Source organism: Oncorhynchus clarkii, chromosome 32 (genome assembly GCF_045791955.1).
Source record: "Oncorhynchus clarkii lewisi isolate Uvic-CL-2024 chromosome 32, UVic_Ocla_1.0, whole genome shotgun sequence".
NCBI classification, from domain to species: domain Eukaryota; kingdom Metazoa; phylum Chordata; class Actinopteri; order Salmoniformes; family Salmonidae; genus Oncorhynchus; species Oncorhynchus clarkii.
The window spans coordinates 21,540,063-21,562,682 of record NC_092178.1 but is presented as its reverse complement, the minus strand read 5'-3'; the positions used below and the strand labels follow the sequence as shown (position 1 = coordinate 21,562,682).

General features: G+C 44.4%; 1 pseudogene; it reads right to left on the bottom strand.

Moving 5' to 3' along the window:
• Nucleotides 1-6,751: 6,751 nt before the first annotated feature.
• Nucleotides 6,752-19,826, bottom strand: LOC139391914 (RNA cytosine C(5)-methyltransferase NSUN2-like; annotated as a pseudogene).
• Between the last annotated feature and the right edge of the window lie 2,794 nt (nt 19,827-22,620).

Genomic DNA, 22,620 nt, shown 5'->3' with positions numbered 1-22,620 from the left:
CATTTCACACTGACAGTCTGCTCCCTTTCTTTCTGGTGGTGATTTATGAAAAATGACTATGAGAGAGGGAGTAAGATCAAATAAGATCGAGGTAAACCCTGTGGAATCACTACAGGAAATAAACCCTATCACCATGGAGACTACTTAGCAACAGGCACCAGAGATTCTAAACAATTACTTCCCACTGGGCACAGATGTCAATTCAATGTTGGTTCACTGTAATTTCATTGAAATGACGTGGAAACATTGATTCAACCAGTATGTGCCCAGTGGGCTGTGATTATCCTAATGACATTACAGAGACCTGTTTTATAGCATTTAGTTCAGAGTTATGGTCTCTGCAGAGCAGACAAATGCAGAGAATTTGTATTTTAGGGGTTAAAACCAAATTCTGTCTTTTCTAGGACAGTTGGAAAACTAAAGCTGTCAAACGAAAGACAGGCAAATCCATGAAATCTGTACCCTCACACTGCAGGAGCAAGAGGTCCTAGTATAGGTGAATGTAAGTAAGCGTGTGGACTAAAAGCATTTTGCTTTTCTAAATGTCTGAGTTAGCCTGTAGACACACGTGTGTGTGTGCACGTTGAAGGCTGAGTGAGATTTGGTTTAATTCAAACATGAAACAAACTCTATCCACAAATGCCAACACCCAATGTGAATCTGTATGTGTGTGTTGTGTAAGGGCTTTAATTATATAATCCCAGAGATAGACACATTTCCGCGAGCCGAGGCTTGCATTCAGAGAGCATGAAGCAGGTAACAGCAGTGGATTTGAGAGGAGGAGGAGGAGAGAGGAGGAAGAAGAGGAAAGGAGTGGAGAGGATGAGGAGAAGAGTAAAAGCAAGAGGGTGGAAGGAGGTTGGTTAATCAAAGAGGGGTGAGATGAGGAGACGGTCCACTTGATTGATAGGTTCTAGATTGATGGTTCAGTCTAAAGAAAACAAGTGATGGATCAAACAATGTAATGAAGTGCACTAGATAGGGATTAGGGTTTCAAGACAGTCATTGAAAATTGTAAGATGAAGTACACTGGTCTCGAGTATTTACAGTAACTGAGGTTTTAGAGTTTCAAATAGCAAACACATGGAATGTCTAGGTCCTGAGAGACCGTTTGATTAAAGTGACCGTCTGGAACATTTAAAGTCCAGAGCTTGAAGAGGAGGCCTACTCTAAAAGTCCAGTTGACAGAGAGCTAGAGAGAAATGGATAAACAAAGGTGTGAGGAGAAAGAACAGCAAAGGTAACAGGATAAATAGAGAGGAGGTAGAGAAAGCAGGAATGAAGGCACTGTAGACAGAGTGAGAAAGGTACAAGGAGGAGTAGAGTGAATGATGTGTTCCTACCAGGGAGCATGTCATTATGGTATTAGTGAGTTGGCACAGAGAGCTGCAGCTGAAAGGCACTGGGCATCACTCACTCTGACAGAGCAGAGCAGAGCAGGGGGTACACACACACGGTTACAGCCTAAGCTTTCTCTCTCATCTGTTTAATACTCTGAAACTGCACACATCAACGACAACTGGTCGGCATACAGTACGACACCCTATTTCCTGGTGCACTACCTTTGAACCTAATTGGTAATATGGTGTCATATTACCAATGTAAGGTCTACACAACAGGTGTAGTTGACCTTACAGTGAAATGCTTACTTACAAGCATTTAACAAATAATTGAGGAGCAACAATAAAATAACAGTAGCAAGGCTACACAGGGGGTTCCGGTACAGAGTCAATGTGCGGAGACACCGGTTAGTCGAGGTAGTTGAGGTAATATGTAAATTGACTATGCATGGATAATAAACAGAGTAGCAGCAGGGGGGGATGGTGACAATGCAAATAGTCCAGGTAGCCATTTGATTAACTGTTCAAGAGTCTTATGGCTTTGGAGTAGAAGCTGTTAAGAAGCCTTTTTGTCCTAGACTTGGCTCTCTGGTACTACTTGCCATGCGGTAGCAGAAAGAACAGTCTATGACTGGGGTGGCTGGAGTCCTTGGCAATTTTTGGTATAGAGGTCCTGGATGGCAGGAATCTTGGCCCCAGTGATGTACTGGGCCCTACACACTACCCTCTGTAGTGCCTTGCGGTCGGAGGCCGTGCAGTTGCCATACCAGGCGGTGATGCAACCAGTCAGAATGCTCCCGATGGTGCAGCTGTAGAACGTTTTGAGGATCTGAGGACCCATGCCACATCTTTCCGTTCTCCTGAGGGGAAATGGATGTTGTCATGCCCTCTTCACGACTGTCTTGGTGTGTTTGGACCATGATAGTTAATTGGTGATATGGACACCAAGGAACTTGAAGCTCTCAACCTGCTCCACTACAGCCCCGTCGATAAGAATGGGGGCGTGCTCAGTCCTCCTTTTTATGTTGTCCACAATCATCTCCTTTGTCTTGATCACGGTGAGGGAGAGGTTGTTGTCCTGGCACAACATGGCCAGGTCTCTGACCTCCTCCCTATAGGCTGCCTCATCATTGCCGGTGATCAGGCCTACCACTGTTGTGTCATCTGCAAACTTAATGATGGTGTTGGAGTCTTGCTTGGCCATGCAGTCATGGGTGAACAGGGAATATAGGAGGGGATTGAGCAGGGTCCCCTGTGTTGATGATCAACATGGCAGATGTGTTGTTACCTACCCTTACCACCAGGGGGCAGCCCATCAAGATGTCCAGGATCCATTTGCAGAGGGAGGTGTTTCGTCCCAGGGTCCTTAGTTTAGTAATGAGCTTTGAGGGCACTATGGAGTTGAATACTGAGCTGTAGTCAATGAATAGCATTCTCACGTAGGTGTTCCTTTTGTCCAGGTGGGAAAGGGCAGTGCAATAGAGATTGCATCATCTGTGGAACTGTTGAGGCAGTATGCAAATTAGAGTGGGTCTAGGGTTTCTGGGATAATGGTGTTGATGTGAGCCATGACCAGCCTTTCAAAGCACTTCTTGGCTAGAGACGTGAGTGCTACGGGTCAGTAGTCATTTAGGCAGGTTACCTTAGTGTTCATGGGCACAGGGACTACGGTGGTCTGCTTGAAAGCATGTTGGCATTACAGACTCGGTCAGGGACAGGTTGAAAATGTCAGTGACGACACTTGCCAGTTGGTCAGCACATGCTCAGAGTACACGTCATGGTAATCCGTCTGGCCCCGCAGCTTTGTGAATGTTGACCTGTTTAAAGGTCTTGCTCACATTGGCTACAGAGAGCGTGATCACACAGTCATCCGGAACAGCTGGTTCTCTCATGCATGCTTCAGTGTTGCTTGCCTCGAAGCGAGGATAGAAGTTATTTAGCTCATCTGGTAGGCTTGTGTCACTGGGCAGCTCGCGGCTGTGCTTCCCTTTGTAATCCGTAATGGTTTTCTAGCCCTGCCACATCCGACGAGCGTCGGAGCCAGTGTAGTACGATTCAATCTTAGTCCTGTATTGATGCTTTGCTTGTATGATGGTTCGTCGGAGGGCATAGCAGGATTTCTTATAAGCTTCCGGGTTAGAGTTAGAGTTTCTCCCATATTTCTCAGCAGATCCTCTCAAGCTCTATCAGGTTGGATGGGAAGTGTCGCTGCACAGCTATCTTCAGGTCTCTCCAGAGATCGGGTTCAAGTCCGTGCTCTGGCTGGGCCACTCAAGCACATTCAGAAACTTGTCCCGAAGCCACTCCTGCATGATCTTGGCTGTGTGCTTAGGATCGTTGTCCTGTTGGAAGGTAAAAATTCAACCCAGTCTGAGGTCCTACGTGCTCTGGGGTAGGTTTTCATCAAGATCTCTGTACATTGCTCTGTTCATCTTTGCCTCGATCCTGACTAGTCTCCCAGTCCCTGCAGCTAAAAAAAACACCCCCACAGCATGATGCTGCCACCACCATACTTCACCGTGGGGATGGTGCCAGGTTTCCTCCAGATGTGACGCTTAGCATTCAGGCAAAAGAGTTCAATCTTTGTTTCATCAGACCAGAGAATCTTGTTTCTCGTGGTCTGAGTCAATTATGTGCCTTTTGGCAAACTCCAAGCGGGCTGTCATGTACCTTTTACTGCCACTACCATAAAGGCCTGATTGGTAGAGTCCTGCAGAGATGGTTGTTCTTCTGGAAGGTTCTCCAAGCTCAAATCAGAGTGACCTTGGTCTCCTCCCTGACCAAGGCCATTCTATCCCAATTGCTCGGTTTAGCCAGCCAGCCAGCTCTAGGAAGTGTCTTGGTGATTCCATACGTCTTCCATTTTAGAATGATGGAGGGCTCTGCGTTCTTGGGGACCTTCAATACTGCAGACATTTTTTGGTACCCTTCCAAAGATCTGTGACTCGACGCAATCCTGTCTCGGAGCTCTGCTGACAATTCCTTTGACCTCATGGCTTGGTTTTTGTTAATATGCACTGTCAACTGCGGGACCTTATATAGACAAGTGTGTGGCGATGGACTCCAATCAAGTTGCAGAAAACATTGAGGATCAATGTAAATAGGATGCACCTGAGCTCAATTTTGAGTTTCATAGCAAATTAGGTATCAGTATTTTTATACATACAGTGCCTTGCGAAAGTATTCGGCCCCCTTGAACTTTGTAACCTTTTGCCACATTTCAGGCTTCAAACATAAAGATATAAAACTGTATTTTTTTGTGAAGAATCAACAACAAGTGGGACACAATCATGAAGTGGAACAACATTTATTGGATATTTCAAACTGTTTTAACAAATCAAAAACTGAAAAATTGGGCGTGCAAAATTATTCAGCCCCCTTAAGTTAATACTTTGTAGCGCCACCTTTTGCTGCGATTACAGCTGTAAGTCGCTTGGGGTATGTCTATCAGTTTTGCACATCGAGAGACTGACATTTTTTCCCATTCCTCCTTGCAAAACAGCTCGAGCTCAGTGAGGTTGGATGGAGAGCATTTGTGAACAGCAGTTTTCAGTTCTTTCCACAGATTCTCGATTGGATTCAGGTCTGGACTTTGACTTGGCCATTCTAACACCTGGATATGTTTATTTTTGAACCATTCCATTGTAGATTTTGCTTTATGTTTTGGATCATTGTCTTGTTGGAAGACAAATCTCCGTCCCAGTCTCAGGTCTTTTGCAGACTCCATCAGGTTGTCTTCCAGAATGGTCCTGTATTTGGCTCCATCCATCTTCCCATCAATTTTAACCATCTTCCCTGTCCCTGCTGAAGAAAAGCAGGCCCAAACCATGATGCTGCCACCACCATGTTTGACAGTGTGGATGGTGTGTTCAAGGTGATGAGCTGTGTTGCTTTTACGCCAAACATAACGTTTTGCATTGTTGCCAAAAAGTTCAATTTTGGTTTCATCTGACCAGAGCACCTTCTTCCACATGTTTGGTGTGTCTCCCAGGTGGCTTGTGGCAAACTTTAAACAACACTTTTTATGGATATCTTTAAGAAATGGCTTTCTTCTTGCCACTCTTCCATAAAGGCCAGATTTGTGCAATATACGACTGATTGTTGTCCTATGGACAGAGTCTCCCACCTCAGCTGTAGATCTCTGTAGTTCATCCAGAGTGATCATGGGCCTCTTGGCTGCATCTCTGATCAGTCTTCTCCTTGTATGAGCTGAAAGTTTAGAGGGACGGCCAGGTCTTGGTAGATTTGCAGTGGTCTGATACTCCTTCCATTTCAATATTATCGCTTGCACAGTGCTCCTTGGGATGTTTAAAGCTTGGGAAATCTTTTTGTATCCAAATCCGGCTTTAAACTTCTTCACAACAGTATCTCGGACCTGCCTGGTGTGTTCCTTGTTCTTCATGATGCTCTCTGCGCTTTTGACAGACCTCTGAGACTATCACAGTGCAGGTGCATTTATACGGAGACTTGATTACACACAGGTGGATTGTATTTATCATCATTAGTCATTTAGGTCAACATTAGATCATTCAGAGATCCTCACTGAACTTCTGGAGAGAGTTTGCTGCACTGAAAGTAAAGGGGCTGAATAATTTTGCACGCCCAATTTTTCAGTTTTTGATTTATTAAAAAAGTTTGAAATATCAAATAAATGTCGTTCCACTTCATGATTGTGTCCCACTTGTTGTTGATTCTTCACAAAAAAATACAGTTTTATATCTTTATGTTTGAAGCCTGAAATGTGGCAAAAGGTCGCAAAGTTCAAGGGGGCCGAATACTTTCGCAAGGCACTGTATGCAAACATTTCTAAAAACCTGTTTTCACTTTGTCAATGTGTATTGTGTAGGTTGAAGATTTCATTATGTTAAATCCATTTTTGAATAAGGCTGTAATGTAACAAAATGTTTTCCCTTTTCAATCTCCCTCTATATAGCCTATCTAGCCCCTCTCTTTTGCTCTATGGGTGGCCTTTGCTCCCTCTTCCTTATGCCTACATTAGTTTGAGACAGGATGAGAGAAGAGGGGAAGGATGGAAGGGTGGCTAAGGAGAAGAAACATTTTCTCTGTTCTCCCTCTTCCAGTGGGAGAAAGGGGTGGAATGAGAAAGGAGTATACTCTCTTTACTGAGGTGGCTGCATGGTCGTCATGGCAGCAGAGATTGGTAATAAACAGGAGAGATGTGGCTGATGGGGGGGTTGTGTATGTTTGTGTGATATGATGCAGTTTAAGTCGCCATGGCAACCACATAAAGGCAGTTACTTTGAGAGATTGTGCATGTTTGTGTGTGTGTGCGTGGGAAGCAGAGTTGGGGTTAGATTCAATTTCAATGCTCTTCAGAGACTGTATATGAATTTAATATCTTTAATCAATTCTATCTTCCTTACAATGATAGAAAATGAAATAGCCGTTGATAAACATGCACAATAATAATAATTTTAAAAAGTTGTTTGCCAGTGGAGTTCCCTGTTAAAACAAATCAGCAGTAGAAACTAAAATAAGTTACTAAAGCGTAGACCCTGGAGTGTACCAAGTCTGGGGGAGCATGGAAGACCAGTTGCTCGGTCAAGGGATGGCCTTTCTGCTATGGCAGTGGATTAGAAGTTCTACTGAGCTACCCAACACATCTCTTCTCCCTCACATTTGGTCTAGCCCTAGTCTGGCCAGCATAGCTCCAGCTCATACAGCACCTCCTCCTCCCTTTCCCTTACTCCCTGTGTCGCAATAGTCTAAAGAGGTTCAACGCCTCACCTACATCTCCACTGATATAAAAACAGAAGGGTGAAAGCAATATGGTGGAGACAAAGATAGGGAAACTTGTTAAGACTATGAGATACAAATGTATTTCTACTCCTTCCCTCAGGTGCTGGTAAATATCTCCCCTCCCCTGTCAGGTGCTCGTCACCTCTACTTTCAACTCCTCTTTTATGCTGCCATTTTTGTTCCCGTTCTCCGTCTCCACCTCCTCCTCTTCTCCCTGGGTCCCGGTCCCTGTTTGTTCCGGAATACCTCGACCCCCAGCATGCGGAGGTAGTGGAACCTCTCGTTGCGGGGTACAAAAGCTCTGATCGAGGTCTTGGCTCTCTAGCCACACAGCTCTATAGGATACTGTGGACAATCAGGGTTACTGAGGAGAGGGTTGGAGAGAGAAAGAGGGTGAATTCTCTGATAACAGTAAATAATACACGGACAGAGACAAAATGGATACTTACCTACTATCAGGCCGATACTTTAGAACAATGCTGCCCATTTCTGTAGAAACAGAAACACTGCATGAACACACACAAAGCCACCACCCTACAGCCACACAGTACAGAACATAGACGGCTTTGAAGGAAAAACAAAAAGCACAACTGTACCAATCTTCTTGGCCTGTTGGTGAGCATCATCCTCCAATTTGTTGAGGTACGGGTTCTCCTGAGTCAGTAGAATCTTGATGTCCTCAACACTGATTATGATCATCCTGGAGCGGATGTAGGGGAACAGAGTATAGATACCCTGGAGGAGAGAGGGATGAGGAGGGAGAGATGAATGAGTGCGTGTACTCATGTGTACTGCCGTATGTTCGCGTGTGCATTTTCCATGTTATCTGAAAGTCTAGAATATTAATACACGTGTACCTACCTCCTGGGCAAGTCTGAAGACACAGCCAAACTCATCCTTGTCGCTGTTGAGAGACCACACATACACCTCTGTGTTGATCACCTGCAAAACACACAAAATAATGAAATTACAGTGCTTGAGAATAACATCCGTTTCAGCAACATATTTACCGGTTGCTTCTGATTTCAATGTTTTGAATAATAGTTTGGATTTCAAATAAGCCATTGCTTCTTACAATATTTTGTCACACATCATTAAGCCAGAACCGTGCTGAGTATTCTGCATGCATGTAAAAACTGAACAAAATGTTTTATTTGTGCATACCTTCCTGATATTCAGTTGCACCCCCTTTTCCCCTCAACAGCCTCAATTTGTCTGGACATTGACTCTACAAGTTGTCGAAAGCATTCCACTGGGATGCTGGCCCATGTTGATTCCAATGCTTCCCACAGTTGTGTCAAGTTGGCTGGATGTCCCTTGGGTGGTGGACTATTCTTGATACACAAAGGAAATCCAGCAGCGTTGCAGTTCTTGACACACTGAAACCGGTGTGCTTTGCACCTGCTACCATAACCTGTTCAAAGGCAATCAAATCTTATGTCTTGCCGCTCTGAATGGCACACATACACAATCCATGTCTCAATTGTCTCAAGGCTTAAAAATCATTATTTAAACCATCTCCCCTTCATCTACACTGATTGAAGTGGATAACAGATGTCATCAATAAGAGATCATAGCTTTCACTTGGATTCACCTGGTCAGTCTGTGTCATGGAAAGAGCAGGTGTTCTTAATGTTTTGTACAATCAGTGTATATGCATGTACATACATACAGTACCAATCAAAAGTTTGGACATCTACTTATTCAAGTGTTCTTTATTTTTTTTACTATTTTCTACATTGAAGAACAATAGTGAAGACATCAAAACTATGACATAACATATGGAATCATGTAATAATACTTTTATTTTTTTTAAGTGTTAAACAAATTAAAATACATTAGCGTTCAAAAGTTTGGGGTTACTTAGAAATGTCCTCGTTTTTGAAAGAAAAGCACATTTTTTGTCCATTGATCAAAAATATAGTGTAGACATTGTTAATGTAATAGCCTTCCTTTCTCAGAACAAGAACATGGCGCCGACAGAGATGGCCGCCTCGCTTCGTGTTCCTAGGAAACTATGCAGTTTTTAGTTTTTTTACGTGTTATTTCTTACATTAGTACCCCAGGTCATCTTAGGTTTCATTACATACAGTCGAGAAGAACTACTGAATATAAGATCAGCGTCAACTCACCATCAGTACCACCAAGAATATGATTTTCGCGAAGCGGATTCTGTGTTCTGCCTTTCAACCAGGACAACGGAATGGATCCCAGCCGGCGACCCCAAAAAACGACTCCGTAAAAGAGGGAAACGAGGCGGTCTTCTGGTCAGACTCCGGAGACGGGCACATTGTGCACCACTCCCTAGCATTCTTCTCGCCAATGTCCAGTCTCTTGACAACAAGGTTGATGAAATCCGAGCAAGGGTAGCATTCCAGAGGGACATCAGAGACTGTAACGCTCTTTGCTTCACGGAAACATGGCTCACTGGAGAGACGCTATCGGAGGCGGTGCAGCCAGCGGGTTTCTCCACGCATCGCGCCGACAGAAACAAACATCTTTCTGGAAAGAAGAGGGGCGGGGGCGTATGCCTTATGGCTAACGAGACGTGGTGTGATCACAGAAACATACAGGAACTCAAATCCTTCTGTTCACCTGATTTAGAATTCCTCACAATCAAATGTCGACCGCATTATCTACCAAGAGAATTATCTTCGATTATAATCACAGCCGTATATATTCCCCCCCAAGCAGACACATCGATGGCTCTGAACGAACTTTATTTGACTCTTTGCAAACTGGAATCCATACATCCTGAGGCTACATTCATTATAGCTGGGGATTTTAACAAGGCTAGTCTGAAAACAAGACTCCCTAAATTGTATCAGCATATCGATTGCGCAACCAGGGCTGGAAAAACCTTGGATCATTGTTATTCTAACTTCCGCGACGCATATAAGGCCCTGCCCCGCCCTCCTTTCGGAAAAGCTGACCATGACTCCATTTTGCTGATCCCTGCCTACAGACAGAAACTAAAACAAGAAGCTCCCACGCTGAGGTCTGTCCAACGCTGGTCCGACCAAGCTGATTCCACACTCCAAGACTGCTTCCATCACGTGGACTGGGATATGTTTCGTATTGCGTCAGATAACAACATTGACGAATACGCTGATTCGGTGTGCGAGTTCATTAGAACGTGCGTTGAAGATGTCGTTCCCATAGCAACGATTAAAACATTCCCTAACCAGAAACCGTGGATTGATGGCAGCATTCGCTTGAAACTGAAAGCGCGAACCACTGCTTTTAATCAGGGCAAGGTGACTGGTAACATGACCGAATACAAACAGTGCAGCTATTCCCTCCGCAAGGCTATCAAACAAGCTAAGCGTCAGTATAGAGACAAAGTAGAATCTCAATTCAACGGCTCAGACACAAGAGGTATGTGGCAGGGTCTACAGTCAATCACGGACTACAAGAAGAAAACCAGCCCAGTCACGGACCAGGATGTCTTGCTCCCAGGCAGACTAAATAACTTTTTTGCCCGCTTTGAGGACAATACAGTGCCACTGACACGGCCTGCAACGAAAACATGCGGACTCTCCTTCACTGCAGCCGAGGTGAGTAAAACATTTAAACCCTCCAAGCTCGTCATCAAGCTCGAGACCCTGGGTCTCGACCCCGCCCTGTGCAACTGGGTACTGGACTTCCTGACGGGCCGCCCCCAGGTGGTGAGGGTAGGCAACAACATCTCCACCCCGCTGATCCTCAACACTGGGGCCCCACAAGGGTGCGTTCTGAGCCCTCTCCTGTACTCCCTGTTCACCCACGACTGCGTGGCCATGCACGCCTCCAACTCAATCATCAAGTTTGCGGACGACACAACAGTGGTAGGCTTGATTACCAACAACGACGAGATGGCCTACAGGGAGGAGGTGAGGGTGTGGTGTCAGGAAAATAACCTCACACTCAACGTCAACAAAACTAAGGAGATGATTGTGGACTTCAGGAAACAGCAGAGGGAACACCCCCCTATCCACATCGATGGAACAGTAGTGGAGAGGGTAGTAAGTTTTAAGTTCCTCGGCATACACATCACAGACAAACTGAATTGGTCCACTCACACAGACAGCATCGTAAAGAAGGCGCAGCAGCGCCTCTTCAATCTCAGGAGGCTGAAGAAATTCGGCTTGTCACCAAAAGCACTCACAAACTTCTACAGATGCACAATCGAGAGCATCCTGGCGGGCTGTATCACCGCCTGGTACGGCAACTGCTCCGCCCTCAACCGTAAGGCTCTCCAGAGGGTAGTGGGGTCTGCACAACGCATCACCGGGGGCAAACTACCTGCCCTCCAGGACACCTACACCACCCGATGTTACAGGAAGGCCATAAAGATCATCAAGGACAACAACCACCCGAGCCACTGCCTGTTCACCCCGCTATCATCCAGAAGGCGAGGTTAGTACAGGTGCATCAAAGCTGGGACCGAGAGACTGAAAAACAGCTTCTATCTCAAGGCCATCAGACTGTTAAACAGCCATCACTAACATTGAATGGCTGCTGCCAACACACTGACTCAACTCCAGCCACTTTAATAATGGGAATTGATGGGAAATGATGTAAAATATATCACTAGCCACTTTAAACAATGCTACCTAATATAATGTTTACATACCCTACATTATTCATCTCATATGTATACGTATATACTGTACTCTATATCATCTACTGCATCCTTATGTAATACATGTATCACTAGCCACTTTAACTATGCCACTTTGTTTACATACTCATCTCATATGTATATACTGTACTCGATACCATCTACTGTATCTTGCCTATGCTGCTCTGTACCATCACTCATCCATATATCTTGATGTACATATTCTTTATCCCCTTACACTGTGTATAAGACAGTAGTTTTGGAATTGTTAGTTAGTTTACTTGTTGGTTATTACTGCATTGTCGGAACTAGAAGCACAAGCATTTCGCTACACTCGCATTAACATCTGCTATCCATGTGTATGTGACAAATAAAATTTGATTTTATTTGTTTTTATTTGATTTGATTTGAATAGACTGACGAGTTTCAGAAGAAAGTTCTTTGTTTCTGGCCATTTTTGAGCCTGTTTTCAAACCCATAAATACCGATGCTCCAGATACTCAACTAGTCTAAAGGCCAGTTTTATTGCTTCTTTAAATCAGCACAACAGTTTTCAGCTGTGCTAACATAATTGCAAAATGGTTTTCTAATGATCAATTAGCCTTTTAAAATTATAAACTTGGATTAGCTAACACAACGTTCCATTGGAACACAGGAGTGATGGTTGCTGATAATGGGCCTCTGTATGCCTATGTAGATATTCCATCAAAAAAATCTGCCGTTTCCAGCTACAATAGTCATTTACAACATTAACAATGTCTACACTGTATTTCTGATCAATTTGATGTTATTTTAATGGACCAAAAAAAAGTTTTTTTTCTTTCAAATACAAGGACATTTCTAAGTGACCCCAAACTTTTAAACGGTAGTGTCTACATTGTATTCTTCAAAGTAGCCACCCTTTGCCTTGATGACAGCTTTGCACACTCTTGGCATTCCCTCAACCAGGTTCACCTGGAATGCTTTTCCAACAGTCTTGAAGGAGTTCCCACATATGCTGAGCACGTGTTGGATGCTTTTACTTCACACATCCCAAACCAGAGCAAAGGACAGATTTCCAGCGGTCTAATGTCCATTGCTTGTGTTTCTTGGTCCAAGGAAGTATCTTCTTCTTATTGGTGCAATTCAACCATGAAGGCCTGATTCACACAGTCTCATCTGAACACTTCTTGTGTTACTACATGATTCCGTGTGTTATTTCATAGTTTATGTTTTGACTATTATTCTACAATGTAGAAAATAGTCAAAATAACAAAAAACTGGAATGAGTAGGTGTGTCCAATCTTACAAAAAGGGAGTGGTTATCTGACTGCTTGGAGGCACACACACACATCCACCTGCGCAGATGCTGAGTGTACTAGGGGGATTTGGGATGAGAAGGGTTTTAGGGAAGTCTGGAGACAGGTCGAAGGACCAGCAACACACACATTATGGAATAGATTAAGTTATCAAATCAAAACCTGTACACTGAACAAAAATATAAAACGCAACATGTAAAGTGTTGGTCCCATGTTTCATGAGTTGAAATAAAAGACCCCAGACATTTTCCACACGCAAAAAGCTTATTTCGCTCAAATTTTGTGCACAAATTTGTTTATATCCTTGTTAGTGAGCATCTCTTTTGCCAAGAAAATCTATCCCCTGGCAGGTGTGATATATGAAGAAGCTGATTAAACAGCATGATCATTTTTAAAATTAGATTTCATCAGGTAGGCCAGTTGAGAACAAGTTCTCATTTACAACTGCAACCTGGCCAAGATAAAGCAAAGCAGTGTGACAAAAACAACACAGAGTTACACATGGGATAAACAAACGCACAGTCAATAACACAATAGAAAAGTATATGTACAGTGTGTACAATTGCAGTAAGATTAGGTAGGTAAGGAAATAAATAAGTCATAGAGGCGAAATAATTACAATTCAGCATTAACACTGGAGTGATATATGTGCAGAGGATGATATGCATGATCATTACACAGGTGTGCCTTGTGTTGGGGATAATAAAAGGCCACTAAAATGTGCAATTTTGTCACAACGCCACAAGATGTCTCAAGTATTGTGGGAGCGTGCAATTGGCATGCTGACTGTAGGAATGTCCACCAGAGCGGTTGCCAGAGAATGGAATGTTAATTTCTCTACCAATGTCATTTTAGAGAATTTGGCAGTATGTCCAACCGACCTCACAACCGCAGACCACGTGTAACCACGCCAGCCCAGGAACTCCACATCCTGCTTCTTCACCTGTGGGATCGTCTGAAACCAGCCACCCAGACAGCTAATGAAACTGTGGGTCTGCGCCAATAAAGAATTTCTGCACAAACTTTCAGAAACCGTCTCAGGGAAGTTAATTAGTGTGCTCGTCTTCTTCACCAGGGTCTTGACCTGACTGCAGTACGGCATCGTAACCGATGGCATGCTGGAGAAGTGTGCTCTTCACGGATGAATCCCGGTTTCAACTGTACCGGGCAGATGGAAGACGTGGCGTCGTGTGGGCGAGTGGTTTGCTGATGTCAATGTTGTGAACAGTGCCCCATGGTGGTGGTGGGGTTATGGTATGTGTAGGCATAAGCTGCAGACAACAAACACAATTGTATTTTATTGATGGCAATTTGAATGCACAGAGATACTGTGACGAGATCCTGTGACGAGATCCTGAGGCCCATTGCCATTCATCTGCCGCCATCACCTCATGTTTCAGCATGATCCCATTTCACAAGGATCTGTACACAATGCCTGGAAGCTGAAAAATGTCCCAGTTCTTCCATGGCCTGCATACCAAACAGGTCACCCATTGAGCATGTTTGGGATGTTCTGGATCGACGTGTACGACAGTGTGTTCTAGGTCCCGCCAATATCCAGCAACTTCGCACAGCCATTGAAGAAGAGTAGGACAACATTCCACAGGCCACAATCAACAGCCTGATCAACTCGATGCGAAGGAGATGTGTCACTGCATGAGGCAAAATGGTCACACCAGATACGGACTGGTTGTCTGATAACTTAAATTGTAAAAATAAAAGTAGGGGTGTGTATCTGTGACCAACAGATTCATATCTGTATTGCCCGTCATGTGAAACCATAGATTAGGGCCTAATAAATGTATTTAAATTGACTGATTTCCCTATATGAACTGTAAAACTCTGAAAAACCTTATAAATGTATATATTTTTGTTCAGTGTACATTACCTTGTAAAGGTAATACTATCTATGCTTGGTCAAAACAGTTTCCCCTCCATACAGGTAACGCTGATATCAAGCAGCTGCTTACATAGGTTGCAATCCGTCAGAGACCAAATACTCACTCTATAGGTGGGAAGACAGGGTAGTCTTCAGTTAGGAAGACAAAGGGGTCTTCTTTAAAATCATGCTGAAGTCTTCATTTTTTTATTGGGAGGCCTGGAGCAGGGAGCAGAGTCAGAAGATACACACTGTTGGAAATTAACACCCGCCAAATGTGGGTAGATTGTCATTGGTAGGTAAGAATGTCTATTTCACCAGCCATGTTGGCGGATGGTCACACAGAGCATTAAAAAAAATCCAAAGCCCACATGTAGAAGTTTGTCGAATTGACAAGAAAGGCTTCTAAAGTGTGACTTTCTCCCTCGTGTTTCTTTGCCAGTTACATCATTTTGTTCACATACTAGGTTGTTTTTCAATATTAGTTTGAGTTTGCTGCAACTGCCTTCTGTTAAGAAGACATTGCAGTCAGATTTTCCTTCACAGGGGAGTGTCCAAATTACCACGGTAACGCCCTGTCCCTTAAAGGGGAAGCTGAACATTTGTATCACGTAATGATTGTGCTTGATTGAGTATGTATCACTCCTCAGAACTTTAACTCATGAACTTTTTGTCATTTCTTGTCATTAAAACACTCAAACATTGTAATTGTTCTCCTAGATGTATTTGTGTGCTTCTACTTAGGAACATATGTACTCTTTGTAAAACATCATAAATAAGCTGTATCACTCAGCATTTGTGGCAGGGCAGGCACTTTGTTGATACTGATATTCAGCTGTAGAACTGCTTCTGTTCTTACTACAGTATTTAAATTATTTATTTTAAGATCCATTGGTTAAGACGCAGGTCAAAACAATGACATAAAACGAAGCAATATACCCCATTACTTCTTACTAGTAATACTTTTGTTTTAGAAACATTAGAATGCATGCTCATTAGTTTTGGTGATTTTTGGAGTGATTATGGCGGGAAAAGTAGTTTGGCTGGTAAGAAATCTGTGGTTGGTACATTTTCTTATCTACCTGCCAGTGGCTGGTGGACCAAAACGTTCATTTCCCACCCTCTCCCTCCCTCATCTCACCCACACGCGTTGGGTTCCTTGGTCTTATCGACTAGCTCTTTGGGCGAGTCCTCTCCTGCCTCCTCTCCTCCGTCTCCATCCTCCAGGGGTCTCTCAAGGAGGGGGGTGTCCACTGGAGAGTCCTCTGGCTGGGGCACTGAGCTGGATGTCTGCTCCTTCCTCAACTGGAGAAAATAATCAAAGTTCACTTTTGTGGGAACTTCTCTCTCGTGTATGAGGTACCAGACAGTGTTGCGTTCTTTCTGAGATGTGCCTGTGTTAACAAGAAAACAAAGGTGTGTGAAGTGTGCATGTCCATGTGTGTGAGGAGCGTGCATGTCCATATGTGTGTGTGAAGTGTGCGTGTCCATGTGTGTGAGGAGCGTGCATGTCCATATGTGTGTGTGAAGTGTGCGTGTCCATGTGTGTGAGGAGCGTGCATGTCCATATGTGTGAGGAGCGTGCATGTCCATATGTGTGTGTGAAGTGTGCGTGTCCATGTGTGTGAGGAGCGTGCATGTCCATATGTGTGTGTGAAGTGTGCGTGTCCATGTGTGTGTGAAGTGTGCGTGTCCATGTGTGTGAGGAGCCTGCGTGTCCATATGTGTGCGTGTCCATGTGTGTGTGAAGTGTGCGTGTCCATGTGTGGACTGTGAGCATTTTTGTGTATCTTCCCGTGCAAGTATGTGGGTGTGTACCTTGGGGATTGTTCTGCTCCAGGGCATGGGGGCTTTCTTGACCAGGACAGCTACAAAGAAGCCTCCAGTGTTCTGGTGATGGGGCAGGATCCTCATACTGAATACACATAGATACTGTGTGTGTGTGTGTGTGTGTGTGTATGTATATATTAAGAGATAAATATGGGCCAAGAGTACCCTCTGCTGGTAGAAATCAAAACACAAACCAGCAACCCTTCACAGGGATTTGATAGTCTGCCTAGATTTAATTATTTATCTCATATTACGATCAGATATGTATGCAGCTGTGTGGAAAGGTGAATGTGCATAGGTGTAGCAAATACAATGTACATGATTGTCATTAAAGTTGACATCTTAGGCATATTCTAACCAAATAAAGTGGAGCCGGTGGGTGTGTACGAGTTCGCAGGTTTATTTATTTTACCTTTATTTAACCAGGCAAGTCAGTTAAGAACAAATTCTTATTTTCAATGACGGCCTAGGAATAGTGGGTCAACTGCCTGTTCAGGGGCAGAACGACAGATTTGTACCTTGTCAGCTCGGGGATTTGAACTTGCAACCTAGTCCAACGCTCTAACCACTAGGCTACCCTGCCGCCCCTCCTCCAGGGGGGAGGGAACATGGTGGGTCTGATCTGTGTGTGGTGGTCGGCTGGCACCTCTGACCAGTCCTTATACCACTGACCCTCCTTAGTCATCAACTAGGAAAGAAAGAGAATGAAGAGAGAATAAGTATGTGTGAGAGGTAGTTGTAGATGGGGAGGAGGAGATGGGAGAAAGCGCAATCTAAAACTGTCTCAATCTGTCATCAATAAACTGACAAGTTTGTGGAATATCATGAATATTGTAGTGGCTAGACTCTCATGCCTATCAAGTACCTCTAGTAGCTGCTAGCAGTGACTGTTAGGCATGAGGTGGAGCTCATGTGGCCCAACAGTTATATACCTTCCATTTGGTGACTCCAGACATCCATTTTAACCCTGGGAGATCAGCGGACGCATCTGCCAACTCTAACGCACCTGGAGAGAGACAAAGGAGATGAGGCAGTTATCACCGGTGTGGGTGTGTCTGAGACACTGGATTTGTGCATGCATGCGTGTGTGTGTGTGTGTTACTCTTCTCCAGTACTGTTGCTATGACAGCTTCGTCCTCTACAGTGTTGAGTGAACAGGTAGAGTAGACCATCCTCCCTCCTACAGCTAGCTGCTCCACACCATGCACTGCTATACGGATTTGGAGACACACACAATCCAAAATCAGATCTAAAATCGGCTTTCTATTTCGCAACAAAGCCTCCATTTCTCGCCTGCCGAACTTACCCTAGTAAAAACGGACTATCCTACCGATCCTCAACTTCGGCGACGTCATCTACAAAATAGCTTCCAATACTCTACTCAGCAAACTGGATGCAGTCTATCACAGTGCCATCCGTTTTGTTACCAAAGCCCCTTATAACCCCCACCACTGCGACCTGTATGCTCTAGTCGGCTGGCCCTCGCTACATATTCGTCGCCAGACCCACTGGCTCCAGGTCATCTATAAGTCTATGCTAGGTAAAGCTCTGCCTTATCTCAGCTCTCTGGTCACGATAACAACACCCACCCTTTACTTGCATCCATTAACTATTTTAAGTGTGTATTGTTAAAAAAAGAAAATATTTTTATGGATTCTTATTCTTTTATAATGAGTGTCAAATGAAGTCGCTCATTGACATAATACAGTCACGTGCTCCAGTAGGTATATCTCACTTATCATCCCCAAAGCCAACACCTCTTTGGCCGCCTTTCCTTCATGTTCTCTGCTACCAGTGACTGGAACGAATTGCAAAAATCGCTGAAGCTGGAGTTATAATTCCCTCAAAAAACTTTCAACATCAGCTATCTGAGCAGCAAACCGATCGCTGCAGCTGTACATAGTCCATCTGTAAATAGCCCATCCAACTACCTCATCCCCATACTGTTATTTATTTTGCTCCTTTGTACCCCAGTATCTTTACTTGCACATTCATCTTCTGCACATCTATCACTCCAGTGTTAATATGCTAAATTGTGAATAACTTTGCTACTATGGCCTATTTATTGCCTTACCTCCTCACGTCATTTGCACACATTGTATATAGACTTTATTTTTTTTCTATTGTATTATTGACTGTACTTTTGTTTATTCCATATGTAACTCTATGTTGTTGTTTGTGTCGCACTGCTTTGCTTTATCTTGGCCAGGTCGCAGTTGTAAATGAGAACTTGTTCTCAACTAGCCTACCTGGTTAAATAAAGGTGAAAAAATAAAGGTTAAGACACACACACAAGCTATCTCCTCACCCATGGAGATGCAGGCTGTTGCTGGTGGTCTATTTCTTCCACACATCAATGTTCTTCCTCGTGGTGCCCTCGCCACTGGAGATACACATACTACTTGACTTTAGGGAAAGAAGAAAATAGGAACACACTTAAAAATGATGTTTGGACAGAGACAAACCCAGTAGAGATGCACAATCCAGGAAAGCAAACCCCCAACGACACATCTTGATCCAAGATGGCGTAGCAGTCAGACGTCCTTGTCCTGTCGTGTCCCTTGTATATATCGTTTTACATATTTTTCGTCGCATATCCTTTAAAATATTTTGCTAAACCTCATCTAAATACTCTCCTGCAACCCGCCTCACCCAATGTGGTGTGGATCTGCTTTTTTTACCCTAAAGTATTTATATTTACTTTGGATCTGGAATCCCTAAACTGAAGCTAGCCAGCTAACTACCAGGTATCAGTCAGCTAACCTTCAGCTCGGAAAGCTCTCGCCAGTTTGAACAACGTGACTCTAACCAGAGCATAACGGACCTGTTATTTGTATCCCCGGATTCCTACCGCAAACTGAACATTTTCATCTGGATCTTCACAACTAACTAACCGCAATCCCGGATGACCACTCCTGGCAAGCGTTTCCATCCCAGAGCAAGCACCAATTTAGCTTGAAGCTAGCCCGGCCAGGGCTCCTGTGCTACCACCGAAAGCATACTCTTGGGCTACAATATCAGCCTGCTAGCTACCTAGAGCTACTTGGAACCCTACTAATTCCACGACTGGTCTATCGACGTCACCGCACGAAGAGGCAAAAACAGACTTACCCCCATCGCGACGTCCCATATCCCCCAAAGGCTAACTTTCTAGCCCCTGCTATCTGCTTGCTTTCTGTTTACCTCCAATGTACTCACATCCTACCTTACCTTTGTCTGTACACTATGCCTTGAATCTATGCTATCGTGCCGACACCTGCTCCTTTTACTCTCTGTTCTGAACGTGCTAGACGGCCAGTTCGTATAGTCTTTAGCCATACCCTTATTCTACTTCTCCTCTGTTCCTCTGGTGATGTGGAGGTTAATCCAGGTCCTGCAGTGCCTAGCTCCACTCCCACCCGCCAGGTGCTCTCATTTGTTGACTTCTGTAAACGTAAAAGCCTTGGTTTCATGCATGTTAACATTAGAAGCCTATTCCCTAAGTTTGTTTTACTCACTGCTTTAGCACACTCTGCCAACCCAGATGTCTTAGCCGTGTCTGAATCCTGGCTTAGGAAAACCACCAAAAACCCTGAAATCTCCATTGCTAACTATAATGTTTTCTGCCAAGATAGAACTGCCAAAGGGGGTGGTGTTGCAATCTACTGCAAAGATAGAAAGTAATACAGAACTCTGCAGGCTAAGTCTGTACCCAAACAATTTGAGCTTCTACTTCTAAAAATTCACCTTTCCAGAAACAAGTCTCTCACTGTTGCCGCTTGCTATAGACCTTCCTCTGCCCCAGCTGTGCCCTCGATACTATATGTGAACTGATTGCCCCCCATTATCTTCTGAGCTCGTGCTACTAGGTGACCTAAACTGGGACATGCCTAACACCCCGGCCATCCTACAAACTAAGCTTGATGCCCTTAATCTCACACAAATTATCAATGAACCTACCTGGTACAACCCCAAATCAGTAAACACGGGCACCCTCATAGATGTCATCCTAACTAATTCGCCCTCCAAATACACCTCTGCTGTTTTCAATCAAGATCTCAGCGATCACTGCCTCATTGCCTGCATCCGTAATGGGTCTGCGACCAAACGACCACCCCTCATCACTGTCAAACGCTCCCTGAAACACTTCTTTCTGCGAGCAGGCCTTTCTAATCGACCTGGCCGGGGTATCCTGGAATGACATTGACCTCATTCCGTCAGTAGATGATGCCTGGCTATTCTTTAAAAGTGCCTTCCTCACCATCTTAAAGAAGCATGCCCCTCTCAAAAAATGTAGAACTAGGAATAGATATGGTTCACGCCAGACCTGTCTGCCCTTGACCAGCACAAAAACATCCTGTGGCGTTCTGCATTAGCATCGAATATCCCCGTGATATGCAACTTTTCAGGGAAGTTAGGAACAAATATACACAGGCAGTTAGAAAAGCTGAGGCAAGCTTTTTCAAACAGAAATTTGCATCCTGTAGTACTAACTCAAAAAGTTCTGGGACACTGTAAAGTCCATGGAGAATAAGAGCACCCCCTCCCAGCTGCCCACAGCTCTGAGGCTAGGAAACATTGTCACCACCGATAAATTCACTATAGTTGAGAATTTCAATAAGCATTTCTCTACGGCTGGCCATGCTTTCCACATGGCTACCCCTACCCCGGTCAACTGCCCGGCACCCTACACAGCAACCTGCCAAAGCCCCCACCATTTCTCCTTTACCCAAATCCAGATAGCCGATGTTCTGAAAGTGCTGCAAAATCTGGACCCCTACAAATCAACCGGGCTAGACAATCTGGACCCTCTCTTTCTATAATTACCTCCCGAAATTGTTGCAACCCCTATTACTAGCCTGTTCAACCTCTCTTTCGTATCGTCTGAGATTCCCAAAGATTGGAAAGCTGCCGCGGTCATCCTCCTCTTCAAAGGAGGTGACACTCTAGACCCAAACTGCTACAGACCTATATCTATCCTACCATGTCTTTCTAAGGTCTTCGAAAGCCAAGTTAACAAACAGATTACTGACAATTTCGAATCCCACCATACCTTCTCCGCTACTCAATCTGGTTTCAGAGCTGGTCATGGGTGCACCTCAGCCACCCTCAAGGTTGTAAACGACATCATAACCGCCATCGATAAGATACATTACTGGGCTGCCGTATTCATCGACCTGGCCAAGGCGTTCGACTCTGTCAATCACAACATTCTTATTGGCAGACTCGACACCCTTGGTTTCTCAAATGATTGCCTCGCCTGGTTTACCAACTACTTCTCTGATAGAGTTCAGTGTGTCAAATCGGAGGACCTGTTGTCTGGACCTCTGGCAGTCTCTATGGGTGTGCCACAGGGTTCAATTCTCGGGCCGACTCTCTTTTCTATATACATCAATGATGTTGCTCTTGCTGCTGGTGATTCTCTGATCCACCTCTACGCAGACGACACCATTCTGTATACTACTGGCCCCTCCTTGGACACTGTGTTAACTAACCTCCAGACAAGCTTCAATGCCATACAACTCTCCTTCCGTGGCCTCCAACTGCTCTTGGACAACTACAAATACCTGGGTGTCTGGTTAGACTGTAAACTCTCCTTCCAGACTCATATTAAGCATCTCCAATCCAAAATTAAATCTAGAATCGGCTTCCTATATCGCAACAAAGCATCCTTCACTCATGCTGCCAAACAAACCCTCGTAAAACTGACCATCCTACCGATCCTCGACTTCGGTGATGTCATCTATAAAATAGCCTCCAACACTCTACTCAACAAACTGGATGCAGTCTATCACAGTGCCATCCGTTTTGTCACCAAAGCCAAATACACTATCCACCATTGCGACCTGTACGCTCTCGTTGGTTGGCCCTCGCTTCATACTCGTCGCCAAACCCACTGGCCACAGGTGATCTACAAGTCTCTGTTAGGTA